Source organism: Podarcis erhardii, assembly GCF_964252035.2.
Source record: "Podarcis erhardii genome assembly, chromosome: 18".
Taxonomy (NCBI): Eukaryota; Metazoa; Chordata; class Lepidosauria; order Squamata; family Lacertidae; genus Podarcis; species Podarcis erhardii.
The window spans coordinates 7,808,946-7,830,956 of NC_138516.1; the positions used below are offsets into that span (position 1 = coordinate 7,808,946).

A 22,011-nucleotide genomic window follows, 5' to 3' on the forward strand; every position below is an offset into this window, starting at 1 on the left:
GGGTTTTTTCCCTCCCCCCCCTTTTTTGTAAGCCACTTATCAGCTGATCCGCTAAGCCTAAAAGCCGCTAATAGCGCTAATCCGCTAAGCCGTCAATGGGCTTGCTTCGCAAGACGAAAAAACCGCTAGACGAAGAGAATCGCGGAACGGATTCTTTTCGTCTTGTGAGGCACCACTGTACTCCTGTAAAAACACAGATTCGTGGGCCGGATTGAGAAGGCGATTGGGCCACATCTGGTCCCCGGGGCCTGAGGTTGCCTACTCCTGATCTACTTGCACTGGCGTGCTTTCCAACTGGTAGGTTTTAAAATATAAACTTGCGACAATACACATTTGCTGCCCTGTTTGGGTCTGTAAAACGACAGTGTGTCTCAGTTGCTCCAGTATGAATAAGCTGTATTCTGCCAATGCGCTTAAAGGTAAAGGTACCCCAGCCCGTTCGGGCCAGTCTTGCCAGACTCTAGGGTTGTGCGCTCATCTCACAGGAGCCAGCGCTGTCCGCAGACACTTCCGGGTCACGTGGCCAGCGTGACAAGCTGCATATGGCGAGCCAGCACAGCACACGGAACGCCATTTACCTTCCCGCTGGTAAGCGGTCCCTATTTATCTACTTGCACCCAGGGGTGCTTTCGAACTGCTAGGTTGGCAGGCGCTGGGACCAAACGACGGGAGCGCACCCCGCCGCAGAGATTTGAACCGCCGACCATGCGATCGGCAAGTCCTAGGCGCTGAGGTTTTACCCACAGCGCCACCCGCGTCCCTGCCAATCAATGCGCTTGGGGAGATTCAAAAGTGAGAAACAGTGGCTGCCCTATTAAAAGGGGTGAGGAGCTTAAAAAAAGAGACAATTTGCAAATGTTGGCGTGAGAGCTGGGATCCATCCATATTCATTTTAGCATGCTCTTTCCCAAACCGCCACCACTCAAAACCCCAAAGCACCCTCTTGCAGACAATCGTGTGTTTTCCTACTTTCATTGACTTCTTCTCCGCATCTGGGGCCGTGCCCCAAGCTGTGCAGAATAATAATATAATAATAATAATAATTTATTATTTATACCCCGCCCATCTGGCTGCCCAGCCACTCTGGGTGGCTTCCAACAGAACACTAAGATACAATAACCTATTAAACATTAAAAGCTTCCCTAAACAGGGCTGCCTTCAGATGTCTTCTAAAAGTTTAGTAGTTATTTTTCTCTTTGACATCTGGTGGGAGGGTGTTCCACAGGGCGGGCGCCACCACTGAGAAGGCCCTCTGCCTGGTTCCCTGTAACTTCGCTTCTCACAGGGAGGAAACCACCAGAAGGCCCTCAGCACTGGACCTCAGTGTCCGGGCTGAACGATGGAGGTGGAGACGCTCCTTCAGGGATACTGGGCCATTTAGGGCCTTAAAGTTCTGCACCAACACTCTGAATTGTGCTTGAAAATGTCCTGGGACGTCTTTCAAGACCGGTGTTATATGGTCTCGGCGGCCGCTCCCAGTCACCAGTCTAGCTGCTGCATTCTGGATTAGTTGTAGTTTCCGGGTCACCTTCAAAGGTAGCACCACATAGAGCGCATTGCAGTAGTCCAAGCGAGAGATAACAAGAGCATGCACCACTCTGGAGAGACAGTCTGCGGGCAGGGAGGGTCTCATCCTGCGTACCAGATGGAGTTGCCTTGGACACAGAATTGACCTGCGCCTCCATGGACAGCTGTGAGTCCAAAATGATGCCCAGGCTGCACACCTGGTCCCCAAGGTTGCTGGTTCTATTCTGAGGGCAACTAATAACTTCTCTTCTACGCAAATCCTCGTTCAAACAGCCTATTGAGAGTTGATATCTGTTTAAAAAAAAATCAGGAGAAAAACCCTGTGCCTCAGTTAATCAAGAACTTATCTGGTGGCTGGCAGCCAAAGAAACAGCAGCCATCAACATGGTGGGGTTTGAGTTTTATACAGCTATGGCCTCTCTTGGTCCGTTTTCTGAAAACAGCCCAAATATTCTAGCCCCGGAATGGCGAATCCTCTGGTTTGCAGCTCACAAAGTGGCCCTCCAGTCCTCTCTGCAAGGCCCTCAGGAAACTCCTCAGGCCACACCCCCTAATGCCCATCATGTCTGGCTGCGATGTGCCCTTGCTTAACCTGGTTGAAGGGGCACAGAAAATAAAGAGGTGTTACTTATCAAGCAGGGATTTGGGTGGCGCTGTGGGTTAAACCACAGAGCCTAGGACTTGCTGATCAGAAGGTCGGCGGTTCGAATCCCCGCAATGACGGGGTGAGCTCCCGTTGCTCGGTCCCTGCTCCTGCCAACCAAGCAGTCCGAAAGCACGCCAAAGTGCAAGTAGATAAATAGGTACTGCTCTGGCGGGAAGGTAAACGGCGTTTCCGTGCACTGCTCTGGTTCGCCAGAAGCGGCTTAGTCTTGCTGGCCACATGACCCGGAAGCTGTACGCCGGCTCCCTCGGCCAGTAAAGCGAGATGAGCGCCACAACCCCAGAGTCGGCCACGACTGGACCTAATGGTCAGGGGTCCCTGTACCTTTTACTTATCAAGCAACGTGCAGATTTTGTCAAAATAAAGTAACTAGTTATTCCAAGAGATGCCACACGGGGGAGCCCTTTCCCTGCCGCAGCCTGTTTCTAACTCACATTTTAACCCCTTGCAGCCCTTTCCTTCATGCATGTATATGTGTGTGTGTTATTGAAACTTACTCTTTTATTGGGTCTTCATAAAAGGAAACACAGTGGCGGAGGAGGGAACCATTTTCAGCTGGAGGGCCACAATCTCTTCAGCTCAACCTTATGGAAGCCACATGCGGGGTGGGGGGGTGGGCAGGGAAACAGTTTTACATTCTCCCCCCTACCAGGGGAACAAGAAGCATTAAGATAGCTAGCAAAAGTAAAAAAATAAATCGCTCATAGAGGGAGAACAGCCTGGGGGAGAATTCTGAGGGCCAGGTAGGGAGAACTAGAGGGCCACATTTGGCCTGAGAATCCCACCCTCACATTTTGCAATTTTTCACAAACTCCCTTCGCCAGTCGCTTTGTTTGGTCCAAGGGTTTCATTTCATCGCCTCTTTTTCTCAACGGGAGCGCAAGGTGGCGGGTGCATGGCACACCCCCCCCCCCAAAAAAATACCGTATTTTTTGCTCTATAAGACTCACTTTTCCCCTCCTTAAAAGTAAGGGGGAATGTGTGTGCATCTTATAGAGCGAATGCAGGCTGCGCAGCTATCCCAGAAGCCAGAACAGCAAGAGGGATTGCTGCTTTCACTGCGCAGCGATCCCTCTTGCTGTTCTGGCTTCTGAGATTCAGAATATTTCTTTTCTTGTTTTCCCCCTCCAAAAACTAGGTATGTCTTGTGGTCTGGTGCGTCTTATAGAGCGAAAAATACGGTAATTCCCAAAACAACCCTCTGGGGTTGGTTGGGACGAGAGAAGTCAGCAAAGAGAGCTTCACGGACAACTGGAGGGGATGGGCGAGGTTGGATTTGAACCCTGATCTGGGCCAGGTCCTGGGAGCTGAGCAGCAAAGCAAACGGGAAGGGGTGCACCATCGAGCCGGCCAGAGGAGACCCCCGAAGCTGAGGGCCCAGAGGCCTTGCCAGCTGCTTGCCTTTGCTGCTCCCTCTCAGATGCCAGAGACATCACTCAGCCATGACTCAGAGCCTACATGAGCAGCTGTTGACTCATTCCTGGGCTGAGTGGGCGTCTGAGCGCATGGCTGCGCATTGTGATAGGAATTCTGAGGTCTTAGATATATGGCAATGTTCATAAGTGTACCAACCAAGCACATACATAGATCAGCACAGGAAGACCGACCTGCAACCATTTTGATTCCTAAACTGAGCAAATGTTTTCTCTGCAAGGTCAAAGTGGGAAACCTCCCCATTGTCTTTTCCTTCACAAATCCTGTCTTAAGGGTATGTCTGTGTTTGAATAGGCTGTGAGCCTGTGACCTGGCCCAGGAACTAAGTATTTATCATTACAAAAGACTGGCCAGGATCCCAAATCAAGTAACCTGACAGACAGGAAATAAACAACGACAGGAGAAAAACATTTAATTTTCTGTTTAGACCGCCTTTTTTGTGATGTAGGTGTGATGTATCTGGGGTTGGTCTTAGGTTACACCCCTTCTGTGATGTAGGTGTGATGTATCTGGGGGGTGGTCTTGATCTAAAGGTAAAGGGACCCCTGACCATTAGGTCCAGTCGTGGCCGACTCTGGGGTTGCGGCGCTCATCTCGCTTTACTGGCCGAGGGATCCGGCATACAGCTTCCGGGTCATTATTAAGCCGCTTCTGGCGAACCAGAGCAGCGCACGGAAACGCCGTTTACCTTCCCGCCAGAGCAGTACCTATTTATCTACTTGCACTTTGGCGTGCTTTTGAACTGCTAGGTTGGCAGGAGCAGGGACCAAGCAACGGGAGCTCACCCCGTCGCAGGGATTCGAACTGCCAACCATCTGATATGCAAGTCCTAGGCTCTGTGGTTTAACCCACAGCACCACCCGCGTCTTGGTCTTGATCCACAGGGTGGCAATTTTTAAAGTCTTTATAAAGCCTTGCAAGCCATTTTTCTGGGTCCCTCCTCTCTCCTGCGGGTGAGGGGAGCACCCTGTTGCAACAGATCAATAAAGATCAGGCTTTCTAGCTGCTTTGCTTCTCAATATTCTCTGGTTGGCCTCTGTTATCTTCTCCTACCAATAGGGAACCTACGTAAGGACTCTATATCAGCTCTTGGATACCCCATAAGGGCAATTTTTGTTTACAACAGAATACAGGGAAGAGGTTTGAAGCCTCTCTCGCCGCCGTAAGCAAAGCACGGCGCTGCTGCCCACTCCTTCAGCTTTCCTGGAGTCGGAGGTGGGGTCCCTAAGGGTCATCTAGTCCAACCCCCCGTAATGCCCAACTTTTATCGGAATACAAAAGGCCAGACGACAGCCAGTTTTATAGCCCCAACACACACACACACACACACACATTTCTGGGCACTCGCTTTTTGACCTGGCGGTCAAGGCAAGCAAGCTTCTCTATCCGGCCCCCAGAAGCCACACCATAGCTGTCAACCGTCCCTTATTTGGCGGGAAAGTCCCTTATCCCAGCGCCGTGTCCCACTGCTGTCCCTTATTGATGATGTCCCTTAAATTTCCCGGGTTTCAAAGGAAGCAGCTCCTCTCCCTCCCTCCCTCCCTGCCGGCCAGGGAGGAGGGAGGCTCCAATTATGTTGCTCAGCTGCGTTGCTCACCCAATAAGGAGTCTGAGAACGACTGGGGGTGGAGCTTGCATGCCTTGTGCCGATCAAATCGGCCGCCTTGCCTGGGGACTCGCCTTTGCTCAGCGCTTCCCAGCGGAGAGATGACGGTGGTTTTCCTTGCTGCGTCCCCTTTGCCGGGTTGCTGCGCTGTGGGAACCACCGCTTGAGGCTTCGTTTGGCTGCTGGCTGGGCTCTCTGCCTTTGGCTCAGAGGGGCTCAGAAGGCAAACATACCTGTGCTTAGAAAATCCCTTATTCTGGCTGCTGATCCCTTATTTTCAAATCTGTAAATTGACAGCTATGAGCCACACCCTTTCCCACAAGCCACACCCCTTCCCACAAGCCACACCCCTAACCAGCCCTGCCTTGCACCCTCCTCTTGAGCGCTTTCACCGGACGGGAAATGTGTCCTTGAACTCCAATCACAATTTCTTCCAGAGATAAAAGAGGACTGTGTGTAGAAACCAGCCTAGCGTACGTACGGGAAATTTGTGTCCATTGCCCCTCCCACTTCCGCCTCTGGCTCCGCCCACTTCTAGAATGCGGCTCCTGGAAAGTTGCCCAGAAATGAATGCGGCCCCCGTGCCCAAAAAAACGTTCTCAAGCTCTGAAACAGAGAACCGTCCTCAATAAAGCTGCTGCCAACCCGTGCAGGTGACGCCGACTTCGGCGTCCCCCGCCATCTTCCAGCTCTGCATCTGTCAAAACCCAACTGATAATTAAAATAGCGTCTGTGTTTCTCAATTAACCAGAGAAAGCGCTTCTTGAGAGCCCTGCGTCCTCCCCCCTCGGCCCTGAAAAAAAGCAAAGAAACCCAGTTTATTTAATTTAATGGCTGCCTGACACTGTGTCAGACCCCAGGCAGGGAGGAGACTCAGCTCGTTAGCAGCAATTAGTGAGCTTCTGCTCCTACACGACTTTTCTAACGATCCCCAAAGAAACAACAGGCCTCGTCTATTTATAGGCAATATCCTCCCCCCCCCCTATTTATTTCTTCTCTGCTCCCCCATCACCACCACCAGGCAACCTCTCAATTCCAGCTTCCTCGGGAAGGGGGGGGGGGGCCAAACAGAAAATCAAATCTTAGCTCCCGGGATCTGCTCTCAGAATTGTGATAGGAATTTTATGGTCTTAGATATATGGCAATGTTCATAAGTGTACCAACCAAGCGCGTACATAGATCAGCACAGGAAGACTGACCTGGAACCATTTTGACTCCCAAACTGAACAAATGTTTTCTCTGCAAGGTCAAAGCAGGAAACCTCCCCATTGTCCCTTTCCTCACAAATCCTGTCTTAAGGGTATGTCTGTGTTTGAATAGGGTGTGAGCCTGTGACCTGGCCCATGAAATAAGTATTTATCATTACAAAAGACTGGCCAGGCTCCCCAGGAAATCCAATCAAGTACCTGGGGACGTGGGTGGCGCTGTGGGTTAAACCACAGAGCCTAGGACTTGCCGATTGGAAGGTCGGCAGTTCGAATCCCCACGACAGGGTGAGCTCCCGTTGCTCGGTCCCTGCTCCTGCCCACCTAGCAGTTCAAAAGCACGTCAAAGTGCAAGTAGATAAATAGGTACCACTGCAGCGGGAAGGTAAACGGCGTTTCCGTGCCCTGCTCTGGTTCACCAGAAGCGGCTTAGTCCTGCTGGCCACATGACCCGGAAGCTGTACGCCGGCTCCCTCGGCCAGTAAAGTGAGATGAGCGCTGCAACCCCAGAGTCGTCCGCGACTGGACCTAACAGTCAGGGGTCCCTTTACCTTTACCTCCCTTTACCCTTTACCTCAGTTTATGAACAGCCTTGTTTACGAACTATTCAGTTTATGAAACTCCGCAAAACTGAATAGTTCGGTTCCGGTTTTCAAGCTTTACCTTGGTCCACAAATGGAAGCCGAATGGTGGAAGGGCACCCGTGGCGGGAGGCCTCATTAGGGAAAGCACGCCTTGGTTTAAGAAGAGATTTGGTTTAAGAACGGACTTCCAGAACGCTGTAGACCTGTTTCTGCACACCCTGCCATTCACGTTCTCCTCCAGCCAGCTGGGCCCTCGGAGTTCAAGGACGAATATTCATTGTTGACATCCACCCGTCTCGAGAGACAACCGAAGGGTGAAGTCAAACCATTACACCGAAATGTCATCTCAAGTCTGGGCAGGGGGTCCTGGGCTGCCCAAGCAACAAAACCCCCTTCTCGGCCTCAAAGATGGGGGTCCAAAGGAGAGTGTAGCTAGACGTTTCGGCACCAGTTTGGGTACAGGGGTCACCAGAAGGAGGCGTACAAAGCGCTATCCAACCGTCTTAAGAGACTACACTCTGGATTTGTGTGGGGTTTACGCGGGGGGGGGGGGGGCTGTGGTCTAAAGCCTCTTCGGCTTGCCAATTGGAAGGTCAGCGGTTCAAATCCGTGCAATGGAGTGAGCTCCCTGCTCCTGCCAACCTCACAGTTTGAAAGCACACCAGTGCAAGTAGATAAATAGGTACCATTGCGGCGGGAAAGTAAACGGCATTTCCGTGCACTCTGGTTTCTGTCATGCACCAGAAGCTGTTTCGTCATGCTGGCCACATGACCAAGAAAGCTGTCTGCGGCCGGCTCCCTCGGCCTGTAAAGTGAGATGAGCGCCGCAACCCCAGTCGCCTTTGACTGGACTTAACCATCCAAGGGGTCCTTTACCTTTACCTTACTCTCCTGAGCCTGCTCCCAAATATACCTCGCAATGCAGCGGCAGTTTAGGATCAGAATCTTCCTTCACTCTGCAAGTGCAAAAGTGGCTTTCTTGACCATCGTACCCAATTTTGGTCTCGTCCCTTCCATGCACTGGAGCCTGTCTTGGGGGGGGGGGGGTTGAGAGAGTCCTTAACTCCCTAAGGGTTTGAAACCCATCACCTGGTTTAGCCAGGCAGAAACACTCCAGCCTTGTGTGTCTGTCAAGGTCCTCTGGGGCAGAAACCAAGGGCCGGATCGAGAACTCCAGAGGGCCACATTTGGGCCCGAATGTCCCCATCTCGGAGATAGACGGAAAACGTCACTTATTTCAGATGGAGGACCGATCTTTGATCGCACCCTAGAACAAAGAGAGGGGACTTGCCGTTCGCCAACTGATGTTGGGTAACTCCCAACCCCCCCCCAAAAAACCCGCAACTTACATTAGAAATCAGGGAATTGTGGACTCGCGGCACGGGCTGGGCCCTTAAGTGGTCATCCACTCCAACCCCGGGCTCGATGCAGAAATTTAGGGGGAAAGGACTGCCCTGCAAAGCAGAGATTTCTGGGCTACACGGATCTATAATTTGACATTCTTGTGTATGCCATAAGGAAAGGGAGCAGGTTTTGTTTACAACAAGGTGATTGGAAAGTTAATGATCAGATCAGAGAGTAATGCTCTCCAGACAGAACAGCTTGCAAACTGAGGAGGGAAAGAAGGGGAGTTTGTGGGGGGGGGGCGCTTTCCAAAGATGCTGTGATTAATTAGCCGGGAAGTCTGTGAAGAATCAGTTCCTGTGATAATGATCTACACTTGAGGAGCTGCTGTCTTCATCCCTTTCCCATCCCGTAACTTTCCTGCTGCCTTAAAAAAATAAAAATAATAATCATCCTTCTCTAATAATAATAATAATAATTTATTATTTGTATCCTGCCCATCTGGCTGGGTTTCCCCAGCCACTCTGGGCGGCTTCACAGAAACCAAAAATACACTAAAATGTCACACATTAAAAACTTCCCTGAACAGGGCTGCCTTCAGATGTCTTCTGAATGTCAGGTAGTTGCTTAGCTCTTTGACATCTGGTGGGAGGGCGTTCCACAGGGCGGGCGCCACCACCAAGAAGGCCCTCTGCCTGGTTCCCTGTAGCCTTGCTTCTTGCAATGAGGGAACCGCCAGAAGGCCCTCGGAGCTGGAACCCGGTGTCCGGGGTGGAGACGCTCCTTCAGGTCTACTGGGCAGTTTAGGGCTTTAAAGGTCAGCACCAACACTTTGAATTGTGCTCGGAAACGTCCTGGGAGCCAATGTAGGTCTTTCAGGACCGGTGTTATGTGGTCTCGGCGGCCACTCCCAGTCACCAGTCTAGCTGCCACATTCTGGATTAATTGCAGTTTCCGGGTCACCTTCAAAGGTAGCCCCACGTAGAGCACATGGCAGTAGTCCAAGTGGGAGATAACCAGAGCATGCACCACTCTGTCAAGACAGTCCACAGGTAGATAGGGTCTCATCCCGCATACCAGATGGAGCTGGTAGACAGCTGCCCTGGACACAGAATTGACCTGCACCTCCATGGACAGCGGTGAGTCCAAAATGACTCCCAGGCTGCGCACCTGGTCCTTCAGGGGGACAGTTACCCCATTCAGGACCAGGGAGTCCTCCACACCAGCCTGCCCCCTGTCCCCCCAAAAAATTCCCCCAGAAGAAATAATCAGGACACTCAACTAAATTTGACTCCAGGCGGCCTTACCTTTCGGACCGAGGGCAGCATCAGGGAAAAGTTTTTCCTCCCTCTCTCGTACGGCTAGAATTCGTGGGCGCCCAAGCAAGCCAAAGGTTGGGCGATTCGGAGTAGATAAAAGGAATTCTTCGCACGGTGCGGAGTTTAAACTGTGGAACTACCCGCCACAGGTGGCGGCGACTGCTGGGACGGCTTTAAAGAAGGATTGGGCAAATTCAAGGAGGAGAGGGCTATCGATGCCTACTAGCCAGAATAGCTGTGCTCTTGCAACACTTCCGAAAACCAGCTGCTGAGCACCGCAAGAGCGGAGCGGTCTCGTGTTCAAATTTTGCGGTTCACAGGCATCTGGTTGGCGGCTGTGAGACGGGCCGCTGGTCTGATCCTGCAAGCTCCCTTTATGCTAGCAGGAAGTATTTACCAGATGCAGAATTCCTGAGAACCCTGTCGTTTAAAAGATCGCCATGCAATTTCTAGGCCTCATGGTGGAAAAGGTGTAGACAGAATATCGTGATAGAAATTTTGAGGTCTTAGATAAATGTTAAATGTTCGTAAGTGTACCAACCAAGCACGTACATAGATCAGCACAGGAAGGCCAACCTGGAACCATTTTGATTCCTAAACTGACCAAATCTTTTCTCTGCAAGGTCAAAATGGAAAAGCCTCCCCATTGTCCTTTCCTTCACAAATCCTGTCTTAAGGGCACATTTAAGATATGAATAGGGTGTGAGCCTATGGCCTGGCCCAGGAACTAAGTATTTATCATTACAAAAGACTGGCCAGGCAATCCAGTCAAGTGAACATTAACAGGTAACCTGGCAGACAAGAGGTAAACAAAGCACTCAGATTTCTGCTGTAGACCGCCCTTTCTGTGATGTAGGTATGGTGTATCTGGGGGTGGTCTTGGACTCCAGGGAGGGAATTTAAAATGTCTATATAAGGGCAGGCACACTTTTGTTTGGGGTTCCTCCTCCCTCCTGCGTGTGGGGAGTGAGGACCCTGTTGCAACAGATCAATAAAGATCAGGCTTACTAGCTGCTTTGCTTCTCAATATTCTCTGGCTGGCCTCTGTTATTTCCTCCTACCAATAGGGAACCTACGTAAGGACTCTATATGGGCTCTTGGATACCCCTTAAGGGGAAAAGGGCAGGTTTTTGTTTACAACAGTGCCCTTTTTCTCAGAAGCTGGGTAAGCTTCTCAGTTGTCATAGGGCGGCTGGGCGAGGGTCTTTTATATACCACCCAGATCTCCCCATGAAATGAGAGCCCATATATAATGGCTAGTGTGCTGGACCAGCGCCTGGGAAATCAGGGTTCAAATCCCCACTCAGTCACTGAAAGGGATTTTTTTTGGGTTTTTTGTGGGGGAGGGGGCTGCCACCATCTCTCTCAGCCCTGACAGGGTTGTTGTGGGGACAAAATTCAGTGTCGAAGAGCCCCCACCTCGGGGGAACAGGCGGCATTCAAATTCCAGAAATACCGTATTTTTTGCTCTATAAGACTCACTTTTCCCCTCCTAAAAAGTAAGGGGAAATGTGTGTGCATCTTATGGAGCGAATGCAGGCTGCGCAGCTATCCCAGAAGCCAGAACAGCAAGAGGGATTGCTGCTTTCACTGCCCAGCGATCCCTCTTGCTGTTCTGGCTTCTGAGATTCAGAATTATTTTTTTTCTTGTTTCCCTCCTCCAAAAACTAGGTGCGTCTTGTGGTCTGGTGCGTCTTATAGAGCGAAAAATACGGTGATCGAATAAAACCGTTGTTTCGCTGGAGAAGCAAAGTGGTGCAAACCCGAATCGTATAGGCAGCCAATTCTCTTCCAAATCTGGATTGCCCAGTCCAGAAATTTGACACACACACACACACCCCCACCAGAGGAAGACCCTGCTCCCATCTCCCCACCATCACATACACTTCATAAATTCAATAAAAGTGAATTTGGAAGAGGTGGAGGACAGAAGAACAACGCCGGTGGACGGAAAAGGAGGACTTTGGTTCTGCCATGTTTTATTACACAGGATGGGTTCGGATGAACAGGTAAGACTTTTTTTTTTTGTCCACGGGACAGAAAGCAGCCACTTCTGAATTAGCAAAATAACGAGAGATACCCCACTTGCCTCCGCCAATCGGACATTTGGTCAGCAAAGCCATGATCAGTTAAAAACCAGTTGTACATTCAACATCAAATGGTGCGTGGTTTTTGGCGAGAGGCGCTGTTGCAGAGAGGCGCAGGCTCTCCCCTCGCGAAAAAGGACGTCGGCTCGCCGGGAAGTGGAAGACGAGCGGACGGTTTGCTAGGCGAGCCGGACCGCCTCGCGATTCAGAAGCGGTTCCACGGAGGAGATGGTCTAAAAGGCCGGACGCCGAGACCTTGGACGGGACGGGAAAGGTATTTGTGGGAAAGCGAAGATTTCAAGGGTCGGAAACTGAGATTCGCGGGGAGCGGAGAGCCGTAAGCGATCTCCCCCCATGAGGTTCCAAGGCCGGTCCTTGGAGAAATTCCATCAAAAAGATGGATTACTCGCAAGGAAGTGCCGCAGATGTTTCAAGCGGCCTTCCACCTTTGCGAGGGGACTGAGGGCCTTGCAAACAAACACACACACACACACACACACACACACACACACACACACACACTCCTATTGCATTTTAAGAAAGTTCGTTATATCCACACCCCTTTAGAAAAAGGGGGAGAAACCTCATTCTCAACTGTCACTGACTTGCGGGACAACATTTGACCACTGTCCTCCGATTGCAACCTCCTTGAGGACAGAGACCCGCCCATGTTTGCTGCGCAAGTAAGGGGCCGTGCACAACAGTGCAGATAAATCTCCTAAAACCATTTTTCAGTTTTTGGCCTCTTCCCACTGCTGTAAGTCTTGCTGATTCTATAGATTCGCAAAATCTTATTTGCCTAAAACCAAGGGCTCCAGGTTCCCCACATTTTCCAAAGCCACGCTGCCTTTCGGAGACGATATTGAGGGTGACTTTTAGATCCCCCCCCCAACTCTCCCCCTTCCAGGTCTCTGAAAATCAACGATGGCAAGCTGAAAGCGCGTATTATCTGCCAACATTTACAGTACGGCTCTAATTTCAAAGCGAGAGTTTGAAGCAGAGAAGCAGCAAGGGAGAGGGAGAGCTTGACCCTGTCCACCGCCTCAGACTTAACCCTCTTCGCCATCCCCTATTTTCTCTGTCCTATCCTGCTTTTCGGGACACGGGTGGCACTGTGGGTTAAACCACAGAGCCTAGGACTTGCCAATCAGAAGGTTGGCGGTTCGAATCCCCGCGACGGAGTGAGCTCCCGTTGCTCGGTCCGAGCTCCTGCCAACCTAGCAGTTCTAAAGCACCTCAAAGTGCAAGTAGATAAGTAGGTACCGCTCCGGCGGGAAGGTAAATGGCGTTTCCGTGCGCTGCTCTGGTTCGCCAGAAGTGGCTTAGTCCTGCTGGCCACATGACCCAGAAGCTGCACGCCGGCTCCCTCGGCCAATAAAGCAAGATGAGCGCCGCAACCCCAGAGTCGGCCACAACTGGACCTAATGGTCAGGGGTCCCTTTACCTTTATCCTGCTTTTCACTCAGGGCAGTTTCGGGAGGTAGATCCACATTAACACACCGTTCCCGCCCAAGACAATGCATCGGCAATTGCAGCCTTCTGGAAAAAGCATTCCTACGCATGTTTACAAGGGGCACAGTGTCATTTTGGCCGGAAATTGCTGTGCACATTAACTTTTATTTCCTTCATTGGCAATTATGTCTCACGGCTCGCACAGAACCCGAACCCGGGGCGCAGAGACTGCTGAAGGCTTAATAATATACCCCTTGCAGCCAGGATAACCTGCTCTGGCTCGCAGCAGCTCTGAAGGTCTCCCCAACTGATCATTTTAATCTGGAAGTGCCAGGGACCAAACCAAGGACTTTCTGCTCTGACCACTGGGCCACACTCCCCCTCATCCCCCCAGTCAAGCCAGCAGATTCCTGGGGCACCCAGATTACCCATGGGCGTAGCCAGGGGCTGCTCCCCCCCAAAAAAATCATATAAATAAATAAAAATACTTAACTGACCAATTGCGTCGCAAATAACTCATTTCTCGCCCCCCCCCCCGCCACTAAAATAAACCCTGGCTACGCCCATGAGATATCTGACCTGTAAACTCCCACCCATAAATCCAGGCGGTGGAGGGGGGGATCAATCTCTGTAGGAAAGCACTCTGTACATTCTCAGAGGCACTGTCTCCTTTCCCCTCCCAGCCCTGTGTTGTTTTGCAGAGGTTACAAATTAGCTTTTTCACCTGTGAAGCATCAGAGGGTGTGGGAAAGGAAGACATAGGGTCTAGGGGGGGTGTCATTTCCCCTCCCTAAATGAGGTCCCTATAAATAGCCCCAGGGAGAGAGGGGAAGGGATTCAAAGCTTATTTCTCATCCTGATTTTATTATTCCTTCTCCAGCATGCCAGTCACGAATGCAACTGCACTGAACCCTTGTTTTGGACTTTATTTTTTGTGGGGGGGGGTTGTCCCTATTATTATTATTTTGCGATTTGGCATTGACTATGTTGACAAGCGAAGGGATGCAGGTGGCGCTGTGGGTTAAACCACAGAGCCTAGGACTTGCCGATCAGAAGGTCGGCGGTTCGAATCCCCGCAATGACGGGGTGAGCTCCCTTTGCTCGGTCCCTGCTCCTGCCAACCTAGCATTTCGAAAGCACGTCAAAGTGCAAGTAGATAAATAGGTACCGCTCCGGCGGGAAGGTATACGGCGTTTCCGTGCACTGCTCTGGTTTGCTAGAAGCGGCTTAGTCCTGCTGGCCACATGACCCGGAAGCTGTATGCTGGCTCCCTCGGCCAATAAAGCGAGATGAGCACCACAACCCCAGAGTCGGCAACGACTGGACCTAATGCTCAGGGGTCCCTTTACCTTTTATCTTTACGTTGACAAGCACCCACAAAGTCCAAATCAAAGCTCCCTAGACTGTATCGCCCCATTTCCCCCCCGCCCCCCGTAATGCAGACAGACTCCCCATTTCAGCATTGACATCCCAGCTCTCGTTTCCTGGGAAAGAGCAGGGAAACCATGGCTTGCAAAAACGTTGTAAAATAAAAAAAAATAAAGCAGGAACTAAACATGGACGATATGGACAGGGAATTTGGACTTCACAACTCACCCCGCCCCCCGCAAAAAAATACTATTACCAGTTCCTTCCTTGTCTCCACCCGCTTCTCATCCTGGGCAAGTGACTCACAGTTAATGACATAATGCCAGGGGGACAAATTCACTTCCGCAGGGCCTGTAAGACAGAGCTATTCCACTTGGCTTTCAATCTGAACTTAGCCTGATCTTTTATTCCCCTTCCTTCCCTCCCCTTCCCCTTTTTATGAAGATTTCCCGCTCTGGGATCCCACAGCTAATTCTCCCCTGGTCTCCTCGCTGGCCCAAGTAGGACCAATTCAGCCAGCTAGCCCTGGGGATCATCTAATGTTTATTGGATGGATTTCTCCCCCTAAATTGATTTTTGAATTCTGAATTTATTGTTATTCAAGTTTTATACTGTATTTTATGCTGTTTTTTGTTGCATCAATTAAGTGTTTTAAATTTGTTGTCAGCCGCCCTGAGTCTGGTTTTCTGAACCGGGAGGGGCGGGGTATAAATAAAATTATTATTATTATCACACAGCTGAGGGGGGAAGCCCTCTATTTGCCCAAAGGGGGAGTCGGTCATCTTGCATGAAACTTTTATTTTCCAGAATGCAAATCATCTTAGCAGACCAGAGGCCTTTAAACTACACACACAAAGGCACACCTTCTTATATCTCCTTGCAAAAGATTGCGGTTTTGTTGCAAAGGTTCAGTTTTCTAGTTCTCATCGTCAGCTGGGCAATGTAGGGCGTGTCAAATCCTTAGCAACCAAAGCAGTGGGAAGGGGTCAGGATTCCCCCCCCCCTCAGCACAAAACCCAGACATCACCCCCCTTTCTCCCCATTGCTCCAGCTACCTTGCAACTTTCCAACGCGGGACCCAGCTACGCTAGTAAAAATAAAACGTTATAAATGCGTTATAACACTGCGACGCCAGAGGGCGCTGTAGAGCTGAAATCAGAATTCTACAAAATTTCCCATTGTGAGCTTTAAAACGGGGTCCCCCCCCCCCCGAGCGTTTTTGTAATAGCTGTGTGTAGATGCAGCACAAGGGAATTGTTCCAAATTTTGTGCACAAAGGCTTCTGAGCCACACATCCCTAGAAACATACTCTCTCCCCTTCTCAAAATTATAAATTGATCGCAGACGCAGCCCAAAGAATGTTTGATGGCTCAACGCTATCGCCACAAATCCACAAATCTCTGGCACCCAGGATTCACGACGCTGGGAACTGCTTCTCGCTGAAATCAAGTTTATAGTCCTCAAGAGACAGGCAGCAGCCCCCAGCGAAATTCTCAGGAGCCAGAACGATCAGGCCAGACTGAGGTTGGCTGAAGAGAATAACCCAGAGGGTACCAGAATCTATAGGGCTGAGCTGCCATCTTGTTAGATGGAGGTCAAATGAGGATGATGAACCGAGACTTCCCCAACCTAGTACCCTCCAGATGTTTAAAAAGCACAGCTGGGGATCAAACCTGGGACATTCTGAATGAAATGCAGATGTTCTAAGCCAGGGGTGCCCAAACTTTCTCCAGAGGGCCAGACTTGATGAAGTGAACATGCGTGAGGGCCGGCCCAAGTTACTGACCTTTTTTTAGGATTGAAGTTGTTATTTTTACAATTTTGTGGGGGGAGATTTTAGGATTTTACCCCAGGTCACATGCTGCCACGGAGCCCCCGGATTAAATCAACCGCCAGGCCGGATTAGGCCCCCGAAACGGACTCTGGACATGCCTGCTAAGCACTAAGCGACACTGCCTCCTCGCGGCTGTGGCTCCACCAGGAATTCAAACATGCGCACAAACACACAATTCTGAAGACAAGGGACGAAACGACAGGTTGACGTACAGACATGCACACAAAACCTCCTCACACAAGAAGCTGGCAGAGGGAGAGGCACAAAACCCGAGGCTGGCTTGTTACGACATGAGAGTAAGGAAGAGGGCCTGGCTAGCTGTGGAAGGTGGCAGGCAGCCTTGTGAGTCTGTTTTGCAGATCTCTTATCCTCCCCACATACTTCAGGCAAGGAGGAGGGATAGGAGAAGGTGCGATTGGACCGCCTAACCCCATGCAAAATCTGACGCAGTGCTCAAACAAGTACTGTGTCCAGTTCTGGGCACCACAGTTCAAGAAGGACACGGACAAACTGGAACGTGTCCAGAGGAGGGCAACCAAAATGGTCAAAGGCCTGGAAACGATGCCTTATGAGGAATGGCTAAGGGAGCTGGGCATGTTTAGCCTGGAGAAGAGGAGGTTAAGGGGTGATATGATAGCCATGTTCAAATATATAAAAGGATGTCACCTAGAGGAGGGAGAAAGGTTGTTTTCTGCTGCTCCAGAGAAGCGGACACGGAGCAATGGTTCCAAACTACAAGAAAGAAGATTCCACCTAAACATTAGGAAGAACTTCCTGACAGTAAGAGCTGTTTGACAGTGGAATTTGCTGCCCAGGAGTGTGGTGGAGTCTCCTTCTTTGGAGGTCTTTAAGCAGAGGCTTGACAACCATATGTCAGGAGTGCTCTGATGGTGTTTCCTGCTTGGCAGGGGGCTGGACTCGATGGCCCTTGTGGTCTCTTCCAACTCTAGGATTCTATGATTCAATTCATGCCCAAATTCCCAACACGTGCATGCGCCGCTTCTTTTTGCAACCCTCTGATTGGTTGGTTGAGTGATTGAGCTCTTGTTTAGCCCACTCTTCACGAAAAACTGATCCTAGACATCATAAGAATGTCTATATTGTAATGTGGTGCAGGATTTACGTATAAGCTAAGCAAGCTATGGCTTAGGGACCCGCTCTCTTGGGGGCCCCCCAAAAATTTAAAGGACAAAAAAAACCCAGGATGTACATTTCCAAAATATAAGATACAAAACAAATAAAATAAAACCTACATCCAGCAACAGTGTCTTGTGTTGTGTAGGCTCCTAGGATGTAAGTCATGGGCCCCGCCTGCTAGCCTGCTCCTTAAAATATCACAGCTTTGCTCCTTTCTATATATAGGGTGCCTACATTCTGCATAGGGATGCGGGTGACGCTGTGGTCTAAACCACAGAGCCTAGAGCTTGCCGACTGGAAGGTCGGCGGTTCAAATCCCTGCCACGGGGTGAACTCCCGTTGCTCAGTCCCGGCTCCTGCCCACCTAGCAGTTCGAAAGCACGTCAAAGTGCAAGTAGATAAATAGGTACCGCTCCGGCAGGAAGGTAAACGGCGTTTCCGTGCGCTGCTCTGGTTTGCCAGAAGCGGCTTAGTCCTGCTGGCCACATGACCCGGAAGCTGTACGCCAGCTCCCTCGGCCAATAAAGCGAGATGAGCGCCGCAACCCCAGAGTCGTCCACGACTGGACCTAATGGTCAGGGGTCCCTTTACCTTTACCTACAGCAACAGTGTTTTGTGTTGTGTAGGCTCCTAGAATGTAAGTCATGTGCCTCACCTTCCCCCCAAAAATATCCCTGATTTGCTCATATATATATGTGTGTGTGTGTGTGTGTGTGTGTGTGTGTGCTCGGTCCCAGCGCCTGCCAACCTAGCAGTTCGAAAGCACCCTCAGGTGCAAGTAGATAAATAGGTACCGCTTTATAGCGGGAAGGTAAACGGCGTTTCTGTGTGCTGTGCTGGTGCTGGCTCGCCAGAGCAGCTTCGTGACGCTGGCCACGTGACCCAGAAGTGTCTTCGGACAGCGCTGGCCCCCGGCCTCTTAAGCGAGATGGGCGCGCAACCCCAGAGTCGGACACGACTGGCCCGTACGGGCAGGGGTACCTTTACCTTTATATATAGGGTGCCTACATTCTGCATGGACTGGTTGCATGGCCACATGTGCAAATGGCTTGAGATACCTATGAGGTCCATAAATCGCCACATAGCATATATTCAACACAAAAAACAGCAGCAAATTGTTGTTGACAAAGGACAACTGGACATATAAAGGGCCCCATTACCTTCAGTAGCTGAGGGCCTTATCAAACCTTAATCCTGCCCAGTGGCGTAGCGTGGGGGGTGCAGGGGGGCCGGCCGCACCGGGTGCAACATCTGGGGGTTAGGGTTAGGGGGGCGCAAATCCACGGGTTAGGGGGCACAAATTACTTGCCTTGCCCCGGGTGCTGACAACCCACGCTACACCACTGATCCTGCCCTGATGTAATGAAAACAAAGCAATTGGAAGGGGAGGGTCAAATCCCAACAAGAATAAATCAAATTTCTATCACAATCCGGGGGGGGGGGAGAGAATAAAAATGTGTTTCACAGCTCCATAAATTGCACGTTACCGAAAAACCCATCAAGGATTGTATTATTGACTGAGCCTTCCACAAATCGGGATGTCCTATCCAGCTTAACCCTATTCACTGGGCTGCATTAGCCTTACTCACAAGAAGACCCGTCGAAACAAAGGCAGACGCACACACAACTAATGCATTGCTTCCGTTACAATTCAGCCGCAATGCAACCCACCGAAAAAATGCAACCCTCTCGAAAAAGGGCTGGCTGGTTTCATTTGTCGGCATTAAAACAGTTTAAAAAGCCAGCCTTTAAACCGTAACCCATTTCACAAAGCTGGCAAAAGAAGTTATTAAGATTTAATTGCAAAAAAACCTTCTCACTGACCTGTTCCTTCCCCAGCAGAGCACCCAGGTGGAAATCCTGAATTTAAGAGGCTACAGGTGCAGAGGCCAATATTATTAAGGAGCAGGGCAGAACTGCTCCTTCTTGTAGCAAGCTCAAGAGGAACACTGTAAAATTCCTCCAGGTGATTGATATATATATATAATCAGCCTGCTGCTGGACTCCCTCCATCCCTGACCATTGCTCATATAAAACTGATTTTGATTTAAAAAATTCAAATTGATATTTCCATCATTAAATATCCACCGTTGCAGTCGTACATTCATTGACTTCCCTCCTTGCCCTTCCACTGTTCTTTAAATTTCCCCATAATTTCTGCATGTTCTAAGAACAAAACAAACAAACAAAAATCATTGAATTCAGTTTCCCCTCTCCACCCAATTATATCTCTCTATTGTGTGTTATACTGCTGAATTTACCTTAATCCAGGTAGCATTTTCACTTGCTGGAGTCTCAACATTTCAAGAGCAACAGATTCCATCAGCCTTCTTCACCAGCTTCCTTGTAATTTGGGCACACCTGTCTGCACTGCACATTTTAAAGCAGTATTACACCACTTTAAAACTGCCATGGCTTCCCCCCCCAAAGGATTCTGGGAGCTGTAGTTTCTTAAGGATGCTGAGAGTTCTTAGGCTATCCATTATTCCCTTCATAGAGCTACAATCTATAGAAAGGTTTCACCATAAATTTCTCTTCCCAGGGAATTCAGTAAATTGTAGCTCTGCGAGACGAATATAGGAGTCCCTAAACCAGGCTTTCAGCTCCCATAGAAAAGACTACAGTTCCCATGATTCTTTGGGTCAATCTTGTTTTAACAGATGTTTCAGAGTTTTGAGATTTTTTAAATTGTAAACCCTTTCCTTTCTGTTTAATAGCAAGCAGTCTATTATAGTAAACAGGGGGCGGGAACCCCTTTAAAAGTGCAAAATTACTACTGACGAAGGGTGCTGATGTTATTTTTATTTTTAATGTTGGAAGGGGAACCATAAAGCAAATTGGCATTCAGCAAAAACCCTTGCCAGTCTGCTGCCAATCATCCAGACATCGGCCATCTGAAAGACCTACATTGGCTCCCAGGACGTTTCCGAGCACAATTCAAAGTGTTGGTGCTGACCTTGAAAGCCCTCAATGGCCCAGTAAACCTGAAGGAGCGTCTCCACCCCCATCGTTCTGCCCGGACACTGAGGTCCAGCTCTGAGGGCCTTCTGGCGGTTCCCTCCCTGCGAGAAGCGAGGTTACAGGGAACCAGGCAGAGGGCCTTCTCGGTGGTGGCACCCTCCCTATGGAACGCCCTCCCATCAGATGTCAAAGAAATAAACAACTATCCGACTTTTAGAAGACACCTGAAGGCAGCCCTGTTTAGGGAAGCTTTTAATGTGTGACATTTTAACGTATTTTTAATCTTTGTTGGAAGCCGCCCAGAGTGGCTGGGGAAACCCAGCCAGATGGACGGAGTACTAATAATCAATTATTATTATTATATTACAACTAATCCAGAATGCGGCAGCTAGACTGGGGACTGGGAGTGGCCGCCGAGACCACATAACACCAGTCCTGAAAGACCTACACTGGCTCCCAGTATGTATCCGAGCACAATTCAAAGTGTTGGTGCTGATCTTAAAAGCCCTAAACAGCTCAGTATCCCTGAAGGAGCGTCTCCACCCCCATTGTCCAGCCTGGACGCTGAGGTCCAGCTCTGAGGGCCTTCTGGCGGTTCCCTCATTGCGAGAAGTGAGGTTGCAGGGAACCAGGCAGAGGGTCTTCTTGGTGGTGGTGCCCTTCCACCAGATGTCAAGGAAATAAACAACTCTCTGACTTTTAGAAGACATCTGAAGGCAGCTCTGTTTAGGGAAGTTTTCAATGTTTGCTGTTTTATCGTGTTTTTAATATTCTGTTGGGAGCCACCCAGAGTGGCTGGGGAAACCCAGCCAGATGGGCGGGGTGTAAACAATAAATTATTATTAATATTATTATTACTGCTCAACAGCCCCTGATCCAGAGATGCTGAGCAGGGACTGCCAGCCATTAAGGTAAAGGTAAAGGGACCCCTGACCATTAGGTCCAGTCGTGGCCGACTCTGGGGTTGCAGCGCTCATCTCACTTTATTGGCTGAGGGAGCCGGCATACAGCTTCCAGGTCCTGTGGCTAGCAGGACTGGTGAACCAGAGCAGCGCACGGAAACGCCGTTTACCTTCCCGCCGGAGCGGTACCTATTTATCTACTTGCACTTTGACGTGCTTTCGAACTGCTAGGTGGGCAGGAGCAGGGACCGAGCAACGGGAGCTCACCCCGCCGTGGGGATTCGAACCGCCGACCTTCTGGTCAGCAAATCTTTGCACAAATCCTCTTGTTCTCCATCTATGTAAAACAAGGACTGGCAACGTCCCCCGGAAGTCTGCCGAAGAGATTCCCAGGGAGTGAAACACAGTCGTTTCCCTACCGGTCCCTCCCAGGGATTTTCTTCTTTCCATCTGTGGCCCATTTTGCTCGATAGATTTATTGCCATTTTTTAAAGGAGGAAGCACAGATGCTCGTGGGTGCATTTCAAAGGACCATATTGCATTCGGAGAAAGGAAGGAAAATACTTTACAGCTTGATTTTTGCTTTT

At 50.1% G+C, this 22,011-nt stretch overlaps 1 protein-coding gene across 1 annotated transcript in view; it reads left to right on the forward strand.

Moving 5' to 3' along the window:
* MADCAM1 (mucosal vascular addressin cell adhesion molecule 1) overlaps positions 1–22,011 on the forward strand; it is a 122,966-nt gene that overhangs the window by 88,718 nt on the left and 12,237 nt on the right. The window lies entirely within an intron of this gene.